Genomic DNA, 10,377 nt, shown 5'->3' on the forward strand with positions numbered 1-10,377 from the left:
AATCACTGCCCTGACCACACGTGAGCTGTGCATGCATTTATCTCTATAAAACATCCTTCTCTTCGGCATCTCCTTCTGTTGCTATCTGTGTGTTTGCTTAATCCATGTCAGAATGCAGATAGCAAGAGCCAAAATCATGAGAAGGAATGTTATTTTTACTTACTTGCCTGGAAATTCTGTGTCAGCTTTAGCATATCTGGCTTGGATATCCACCTCAGTCATCGCAGCTCCTGACCCTAGCAGCATAATTTAAGGTGTTGAAGTTTTAATGCCTGAATTCCTTGGAGGGGTGATGGAGGAACTGTGTGCAGCATTGCCTGAGAGACAACACAGTGCTCTTCCACCCCTCTTAAAAATCTGCTTCAGGAAGGCTCCCCCTTCTTTTTCCTTCATGCGTCTCCTCAAGCAGGTGTGGCACTTAAGGGCATGGTTTAAGTGGTGGGTTTGACATTGCTGGGTTAAGGCCGGACTCAATGACCTTAGAGACCTTTTCCTAACTTTTCCAATAATTCTATTATTCTTTTAATGATTTCTGAGGCATCGCCTGAGACCCTTCTTGCTGGGATCAGGGGTATTGTGGGCAGGAGGTGTGGCTGTGCCTTCTGCAGCCGGTGAGATGCTCTCAGGGGGGAGGGTGCTGGCATGACATGATGCTGTCGCTCCCCAGCCCGCAGGGATTAACACCCACACAGAGAGAGCAAACAGGACCCAACAGAGGCAGCAAATCTTCTCTTCCCTCCATGAAAATAGTGGAAAGCCTTTTGGAAAATGAGGCATTCAAGAGAGGCCTCAGATTTAGTATGAAGAGTGGGAGGGGTTTTATACCCTACCTCTTCCCTGCAGCCAGGCAAGGTTGCTTAAATCACCTCAAAGTTGAGGTCACAGGTATTTTTTTGTAAGTGGAGCAGAATAAGTGGAGTGCAGACACACCGTGTAGCTGTATTGTCATGCACTGCGTGCAGCTGGCACAGCACAGCTTCATCTCTAGGTATTATTGCAATTAAAATGATGAAATAGCAACAGCACAGGCATCCTCAACAATGATGTTTGTGTTTAGGCATGTCAGACTATGCTGATACTGATATCCCAATGCTATATATTGGCATCACAGCTCTCACGGAGTTTTGCAATGTTTTCAATCCTAACCCCTACCAAATTCCAACAAATACAGTCACAGTCTTCCTTCCTGATACTGCTCTCTTGATACAACAAGGGGCAGAGCATCCTTATCTTTCCTCCCCAGCCTGAGCTGCCTGCAGGTGCTGTTGCTGTGCTTTGGCGCAGAACATTTCAAAGGCAGAAATTACACAGGAGGGAGTTCTCAGCAGAGTTTACAGAATGTTTCAGGGCACCTTAATCATATGTTATTTCTGTTCCCATTAGGTTAATGAATTTGCAACACTGCTCAGCCCAAAACTAGACTCTGCTCCAGTCATCCATATAAACTTTAGAAAGTGTTTAAAAATCATGAGTGTTTATGTTGCCTTTAATTATTTTCCATTTCAGTTGCCTGGATTTTCTTTTGAGACAAATTTTCTTGGTTTACATCAAAGCTATGATCCCACCTTGCACAAAAGATAAATCTACATTTGTTTCCAAGAATTAGAATTAGGTGGGGCTAAATTCTGCAGATTAATAAGGCTAGGCATGAAGACATGTGCATAAGAATAAGGATATAAAAGTGTAAAGATATGTACCAGGGTATAAAGATACAGACTGCAATTTTCAAACTTTCAGCTTGAAACAATGACAGACAATATCCAAAAATTACTTTCCTTTTTTTTCTTTGGCTAAAGTTCCAAAATATTAGAGTCAGTCCCACTTCTTTTTTCTCAACCACTATTTAAATGTCCCCTCTTTAAAATATACTTAGTTTACCTATTTGTTTCACTACAATAACATGCCAGTTCTTAGCTCTTTATTCACAGAGGGACAAAGGAAAACCACATCAATTTTTGGTTCTATATGATACAGAAACTGTTGCAAAAGGTAGGGGTTTTTTATTTATATGCCACTCAGACTCCTGTAATTTCAGGACATAATGCAGTGGCACTAAAGCATCTGGGATTTGAATGTTGAAAAAGCCAGTTGTGGCTGTAAAGGTTTTGGGATTGACAGTGTTTGGGATCTGTTTAATTTTTCTGGATAGACCCAGAGAGCTTGTGGTCTGGGTTGCTCAGTGGTGTACCTCCCTACAGCTCTGCACATTCCTTTTACATGTGTGATCCCAAAAGCTGCCCCTTTGACATATGAATACAGTTGTTTGGGTTTTTTTTTCTGAGAACATAAACCCAGCAATTTAATTAAGGTAATTTAATTTGTCTTCAAAACAATGCACAATGCATTCATTAAAGTAACTTAATTTGTCTTCAAAACAGAGTATTATTCATTCACCCTAAGGCATGAAACACGCAGCACAAAGGGCAAAAAACATCAGAGGTACATGATTCTTACTCATACCCTCATCTTTCCCCTTGACAGCTTTTGTGCTTTCTCATTTTGCGCTTCAAGGAGCATTTGTGTTGTACTAGCACCAGTCTGTTTTTACAGCGCTTTCCTTTGCCCTTAACTCCCTTCCTTTCACACATTGCTTCTGGACAGCTTCTCTCAGGTGACTCAAAGGCCCCAGCTTTGCAAAGCTTTTGTGAGAGTATAGTGTGATACTTCTCAGTCCTGAAAAAACAGAGATATTAGCAGTGTTGTGACCAAGGTGTTATCTTTTAGGTCCACAGACCTCCGTGACTTTGCGGACTCTTTTGCATGTGCTCAGCTTCTCTTCACCTGCTTGATCATTTTCAAAACCCCTGTTCACAAACTGCACAATAAATATCATCTCACAAATACACATGTGGAAGCAGAATATTAATTTAAAAAAATATCAGGCACATTATTCTAGTTTCCTAGTGGAACTACTTGTTCCAAAATAACAGCCTGTGATACATACCTATTATCAGCAAAAAAAAAAAAATGCTATAGAATACCAAATAGTTATAAAAGACAAGGTTTTATAAAACTTTAAAGTTTTGATAATTTAAAAAAATGTTATAAAAATTTTGTATTTAGGCTGCATACATCAGATGAATATTTTGTAAGGTAAACCTTGTGCCCATACAGACAGAATTTAGTAAGATTTTTTAATTAATAGAGTGCCGTTGTTGAGAATGTGCCCACATAGCACAAAAATATCTGATATGTAATGATAAAAAGTACTTCAAGAGAAACTATTTTAGGTACATTTCAGCTGAGTTAGCTTCATCTAATCCCCACTTCTGTGGTAGATATGAACACACTTCATTCTAGGAACTTGGGAAATGCCAGAGAAGAGCAGGCCTGTTGGCTTCACTGGTGTGTTTATTTCTTGGTGATACTGAATGTTTAGAGACGTGTGTGCTCCTGGAAGTTCTCACAGCAGGTAGCATTTGTAATGAACTCCTTAAAATCTGAACATACCATGTTCTTGTTTGCCCTTCGGAGTAACTAGGAAACCAGCCTTACCCCAGAGGTGTCTCTCCCTTTCAGACTTTTTGTAGCTTTGGCATTTCCAGCTAGCTGAGATTAATTTCTATTGGTAAAAGTATCACAGAGTTCAGTTCTTTAGCTGCAGCAGGAGAGGTATAAACTGGATATTTCTGACCAGCAATACCAGTCAGAGCTGGCACTCCCATTTGAAACAAAGCCAGCTAATGCCTCTGGGATGAATCTCAGGAGATAGGACAGAGCCTGCAGAGAGCCACACAAAACCTCTCCTCTCGGTAGTGCAGGAGCTCTGGACTGTCCTAGCGTGCAGAACAGGGAAATCAAAACTGTTGCAAGGAAGCCCCACCTACAACACAAAATAACCCATTAGTCTCTCCACCACAAAGAGCTGGGAGTTATTTTGCTGGGTAGGTGGCCATGGGAACAGTGTGGTTATCATCACACAGCAGAGACGGAAACCAGACCTTTCTCCAGGAATGGGGAAGCAGCCTCCAGGAGTACCACAGGGAGCAGCACTTTCACAGCAAGAAGCCAAGCTTCCCAAAACAACATCACCACTACAGAACACCACAAACATAAAAATTATCAAGGAAAACCTAAAACCTTTCTGAGCAAGAAAGGAAATAAAGAGTAACACATACATTTGTTTTCTTGAGATAGATATCAAAGGTTAGACAAGGTATGAGGGCACATAGCTGGATTTAGCTTCAACCTTGCATAGACTGGAGACACAAAACTGAAGTTCATGGAATAAAAGTGAGATTGCTCTGTTTAATCTTTGCTTTTGGAAGAAGCTGGAGGTGAAAGCACAACTGAGAGGAGGCAGGACCATCCTTCATGCACAACTGCAGTAACTCTTGTTCATCTCCTCGGCCAGCCTGGCAGGGATGGCAGCTGCCTGGATTGAGCCACATTCCAGCTCTGGTCACACTGGAATGACTCCAGGGTCATGTCATTGACTTCAATGAAGTTATTCTCTATTCATGCTTGCTAGCTGAGAATCTGGCCCATTCTATCTCGGCAGCAATATCTAATAGAGAAAATACTGCCAAATTAAGGGAACAAGAAGAACTAAACTATGTGACATGAAGAGGAAACATTTTATATTATAAGGATTATTGAGGCCCTTTAGTTTAAGGACTTTATCAGCATTTTAAGGACAGTTCTATATATAGAAATGCATTTCTATATATGCCTAGATTTTCTTTTAAGCCTCGTTTGCTTAGAAAGTGAAAAGAAAATGTATTGATTTTAACATTATTGAAATAAAAATGCTGCAGTTTGTTCAACACGGAACACTAATTCATTATACATCTATGAGCAGGACTCTTCCATTTAGGATTTCCTCCACATCAATTAAGAAGGCCTTTCTGACCAAAGTATGTTGAGTTTCATGATTTTCTCCATGGGACCACTTTTCTGTTCATGCCAAATTCAGTTTTGGGAAAAATGCTGTGTTTTGGCTTGCTGGGTAAATCCAGGTTGTTCATGATGTAGTGACCAACAAAAGATGGAGAAAAAGAATCAAGGTAAGGGAAATTTATCATCGCTGTATTATTTCCAATAAGTTCTGATTAATTCTCTGCAGGGCTTGATGATACAGTATATCTGACTTTAGAGAAGCCAGGGGTGTAACAAAAGCTCTGCAACCAATTATATAAGAGTAGCAAAAAGTTATAGGTTTACTCCAGAAGTTCATTTCTAAAAGAAATACTGACATTTACTCTTTAGCAGGCAATGGACTGAATTGCCTCACTGCCGTTGTACTGAGTTGGTATCATCCCATGCTGTGTGCTCTGACTAATGCAGCAGAAATGCACTTGTATGCCCACACCTCATCTGGATGCTGTTTGTGTTGCTGCATGATCTGGAGGCACCCAGACAGAGAATGAGTGGTGATGGATCCACCAGGGATGGGGCTTCTGCTATACCTACTTAGCAGTAACATGCCACTTAGCCTCAGTTTTCACCTAACCTTTGGATTTCATCTGGACTCAGCAGAATATAAATTTATAAACTGATGCAACACCCTGGCCAAGAAAGAGAGACAGGAAGAAGAGAAACATGCCTACTTACTAAGGAAAATGTAAGTTAAATTGAGAAAGGTGTTGGATTGTTTTGGGTAGCTAGAAAGACCTGTGGAACAATCCAGATGGGATTTAAAACAACCTTTTTTTTATTTTTTTAGAGCATGTATCTCAGCTTGCACTAACATCAAAGTGAATCAAGAAAAGTTGTAGCATATAGCTCTTTTCACACAAGATTCTGTATAAAATAATGCCCTAGGATGACAGAGGTCCTGTTAGACCATCCTGGACAGTTCCCATAAGGAAGTGAAAATATCACAAGCCTGGAGTGGCAAACTGCCTGCTCATGTTTGGACTCCTGGTCTGGGTATCAACCCTTAGAGCTCTCCCACAGAAATTCATTTCATTATTCCTATGCAAGAAAGAGCAGGTTATTAATATTTCAGCTACAGAAATGATCCTCCTGTGCTAGTGCAATGTATCTGTTAGAATTAGTTCTGTAAATCTGCATCATAATGGACAATATTCTCTAAAACTAATTTCCTGCAATCATCATTAATTGGCCAGCTTTCTAACACCTGGTACCAACAGATTTTTCATCCAGCAAGTGCAGTGCCACACAATGGTAACAGCAGGTTTTCACCTAATCCCTCTCCATACACAAGCAAACATCAAATGTGCCTGTAACAAAGACACACAGACCAGCCTGACATTTGCTGATAACTCCCAAGAGATTCTCCCTCAGTACAACTAGTCCTGCTCAAACAGACTTTCCAGTGGAAAAGATGATTTGAAATAATTTCAAACTAGACTAATTGCACTCACTTGAAAAGAACATCCTTCTCTTCCTCAGCGTGCACATATATTAGTCCAGCTGTAAGTGCAGCTAACACTTTGCAAAGTTTTCCAAAGCAATAATTATTTCATCTTAGGACAATTCACAACAGCTTGCTTGATAATGAAGTTATGCTGATATATATACTTCATGCAAAGTTGCACACACACACACATACATTCACCCGCAAAATAAAATTTAAAAAATTTTTAAAAGTAGGCATTTAAAACTGCTTTTAAATTCCACTCACAGTTTCAAAGTTCAAGCATAAAACTTCTTGCCTTGCATCTGTAGCTCCAAGCTGTCTGTAAAGATAACACAGTCCATCAGATATCCTGGTTTTGTTTCCTTGCATAAAAATATCATCTGTGACAGGCACAGGAGCTGGCTTCAAGGACCAGCCCCTTCGGCGGAGCACACCAATCGGGAGGCCCGGGAGCACATGTGGAATATGTGGAATGCTGCTCGCCGGCACGCCGGTCACGGCCACGGGCACATCTGCGCGGCGGGACACGGAGAGCTGCCAGACAGCTCGGGTGTCACGGAACCCCGCGCTGGAGGTGCCACGGTCCCGGCCGTGCCCGGTGTCCCAGCCCAGCCGAGCCGAGCCGAGCCGAGCTGTCACGGAGCGCCTCAGAGCCGCCGCTCCTGCTGCACCAGCCCTGGGGACACCTGAGCCTGAGGCCAAGGCCTTGCCCCTTCTGACGTTTTTCTTTAATGGTTTAATAAAAACCTCCTTTACCATTATATTTAATGTCTCTTCACTTTTTCTCTTCGCTGCTCTTCTAACCCCCTTTAGAGTTTTATATTCCAAACCATGCCTGTGGAAAAGTCCTGGGCATTGAAAGCCCCTCGTATCAGGGGGGCCGGCAGTGCTCCTCACCCTTGGGGTCAGCCTCACCTCGGATTTCCTCCCTTTCCTGAGGCCGCAGGGCTGTCTGCCCTCAGGCTCCCTGCTCCTCCTGCCAGGTTTGTTCCGTGCCAGCTCTGCTCGGTGCCTGTCCGCCACAGAGGTCAGTTTCTTCTTGCATCTGTGGTGACACTCCAAGCGCATGGCTCAGAAATGGTATTTAGGGATACAGACCCCGCTTCCCTGCTCCCTGCGTGCCCAGCCCTCGCCCCGGAGCAGGATGAGAGGAAGGAGTTCGTATCTGCTAACGCCGCCAAGCCAAAACTCAGACCATACACGGGTGAACTAACATCTGTAGGTCTGTTTTTCACTGCCGGAAGGGCAAGTCACAACGTGCTGTGAAGGGAAGCCAGTAAACACAGTGCAAAACCTGTGCCTTTTCCAGCTGGAGTGAGAGACCTGGAGGCCTTCCCCCCTCGCACCTCTCATAACCTCAGTGCTGGCTTTATTAACTCAGAGTAGCAGCTTCACTTGATCAGATAACCTGACTTTTGCATTCAGGGTGCAGGTTAGAGAGGACTGGCTGTAATAAATGCTGCTGTCTCTAGTCTGAATAACTTGCTGGTTTAATTACATTATTTTTCCTTCTAATTTCTAGTTTAGCAGATTAGTAATTCACTAAAGGGTCATTTTACAATGTTTTCCGATGGTGGATTAACCAGGCTGGTTAAAAACCTAGACAAAGCTCCATTTTCCACCCCTTGTTTCTCAGAGGAAAAATTCCCACAGAATGTCACTGCGACAGGACGGACTTCGGCCAGTGAAATGAGTTCCCGCCGGATTCAGGGTGGAATTTCCCATTTCCAGAGGCTAAGGCCAGCACACCCCAAGCAGGAAATAACTCTCCGTTAGCAAGAGCCAAGAACCCCGGTGGAAGCGCTTTCTTTCATCGGCCGCCGGTGGGGCGGGGAGGAGGCAGCAGGGACCGTCTCTGGCGTGCCGTAGGTCTATTGCAAATCTGCAGCAAGGAGCAAACTCGTTCCCAGTTCCCAGCCGGGAACATTTTGTTCAGAGGTTTCCGAGCTGGGAGCAGCTGGGGCAAGGCTGGCCGGAGATTTTCCTGCCTGATCCTGATCCCGGTTCCGCACCCAGGGGTGGTTCCGCAGAGGGGTAGAGCTGGGTCAGCCTGCCTGGCTCTCCCGGGGGCTGGGACAAACCTTCCCCCTCCTTTGCTGCTGAAGAAGATGCACTGTCTGGCAGCGCTTCGGAGGGGGAGGTGGAGGAAAAAATGCTGAGCCTTGTAAAACGGGTATTTCCACTGCGTCTGAGACCTTGCTGGGGTGATGCAGGGGAACCTGAGCAGAAACCTTCCTGTACGGCCAGGGCAGAGACCTGTTCCGAGGCTCACTGACTTCCCACAAGCTTTCAAAGGGTCTTGCTTCACTTTTCATTTTTTTGGTCCTACACGAGGTCAAACCTCCCGAAGAGAGTTTTGCCACATGCAGACCCATGCCCTCATGGCAGTGACAAGTGGGACCTTGAATCTGCACTGGCACTCGGGAGAGCTGCCTGAGCCCTCTGCCTGTGGCACTGCTGTGGCTGCACAGGGGGTGGCACAGGTGGCCCAAATTTGCATTTGGCCTGGCAAACTCAGCTTGATAGATGGTGTTTAATGTCCAGCCAAGCCAGGTTTTGAAAGCTAAGCTACACATAAATGGCTGAGATTTAACAAGTCACCTTACCACAGCAGTGGGAGATGGACAGTCCTGATATCTCTTTCAGCCTAGTTGCTTATCAGCACTTTCTTCCCTGCAGGATAGCTGCATTAATTCCCAGCTACATTGCATCTCACTGAACTGTTCTTTTCCTTTACTCCCAGCATGTATATTTTTCCCTCTCCTTTTAGTCCTGATTATTTCTGACTGTGTCCTACCAAATTTCTATCCTTGATATTTACAGCTTGCAAATATTCATTGGTTTATTACATTGCTTCTGATCCACCACTTCACCAAGGTCTGTATATTTTTCCTCATGAATCAGTTCCTCCAGACTCCCTATTTTTTGCTGCTCTTTCCTGTAGAGTTTGCAGACTTTGTTTGGTTTTAAAAGACAGCGGAGGGAAGTTTAATTCTCTTTTCTTTAATGAAGGGCAATAGCTGGATGAAATGAAACACATATTATGGAGAGTTTCAGGAAAACTTGCATTTGAAATGGCCAGTTCTAAACTTCATACTTGTTCCCTCCTATTTGCCACATTTGTTTGGATCCCTAGCATTTTATGCTGCAAACCTTCACACCCCTTTTGTAAAACACAAATACAAAATTGACTGTCCTGGGTGAATTCATTGAGTCGCATGAAGCCCCCTGAACAGGCAGGTACATGTGTGGGCAAACAGCTTTGTGATTGCAGTCTCAGGATGAGATCTTCAATGGTCCCCAGGAATCCAACCCACACCATTGCCTGAAAGGTGGGGTTTGGTGGGAAAGGTGGGAAAATGCACAACCCAGGAGGAGCTTCAGCCCTGCCTGGAATACCAGTCACAGGTGGCTGCTGGGTCAGTGGTCACTGAGAAGGTCACACTGGCACCTGTCTCTGTCTCTGTATCTCCCCTGCATTACCCCAAGGCCAAAGTGCAAACAGGCATCTGAGTAAAGAGAAATCTGTTGCAACATGGTGTGAGTACAATAAGTCTCTCCAACCTTTGCCACCAGACGCTGCGTGGTTGCCTTTGGCACAAATTGTACTTTATTCTGCTAAGGATCCCACTGGAATCTCACTATGCTTACTAAGACTTAGTGGGAGCTGAAGGAGAAAAAAAATAATCTCCAGGGAGTTTAAGTAAGGTTTGATTATTTATGGGAGCAGCAGGGGAATGGTAAAATTGTCCTGGATTTGTTGTGAGGCTCTGGCATTGCACCAGACTGCTGTTTTCCAACCACTCTCTTTTTTTGGATGCTCTTAAATCTAGACTGTAACTTCAGATTAGTGAAGTTCTGCATAGATGATGAAGAATCAGAGGACAATTCAGGGCTGCTCTCCATCTGGTGTATTTTGAGTATTTCAAGAAATTTTGACTCCTTACAGAAAGAAAAAAAGTTAAATCATGCACCTTTCATATAACTCTCTCCACCAGGGGCTATTCCCTGTGGACTCTGTCTGCAATGCAGCAACCAGAGAGAACAAGGTC

The 10,377-nt window shown here is 43.8% G+C and overlaps 1 protein-coding gene across 2 annotated transcripts in view; it reads right to left on the reverse strand.

The window, feature by feature from the left end:
- STARD13 (StAR related lipid transfer domain containing 13) overlaps positions 1 to 6,740 on the reverse strand; it is a 284,737-nt gene extending 277,997 nt beyond the window's left edge. Inside the window, exon 1 of one of the 2 annotated variants that reach the window (XM_063149149.1) lies at positions 6,590 to 6,740. The gene's annotated coding sequence lies outside the window, so the exon portion shown is untranslated. The remainder of the gene's footprint in view (positions 1 to 6,589) is intronic. The other variant, XM_063149150.1, reaches the window with a different exon arrangement.
- Between the last annotated feature and the right edge of the window lie 3,637 nt (positions 6,741 to 10,377).

Source organism: Melospiza melodia, chromosome 2 (assembly GCF_035770615.1).
Source record: "Melospiza melodia melodia isolate bMelMel2 chromosome 2, bMelMel2.pri, whole genome shotgun sequence".
NCBI lineage: Eukaryota > Metazoa > Chordata > Aves > Passeriformes > Passerellidae > Melospiza > Melospiza melodia.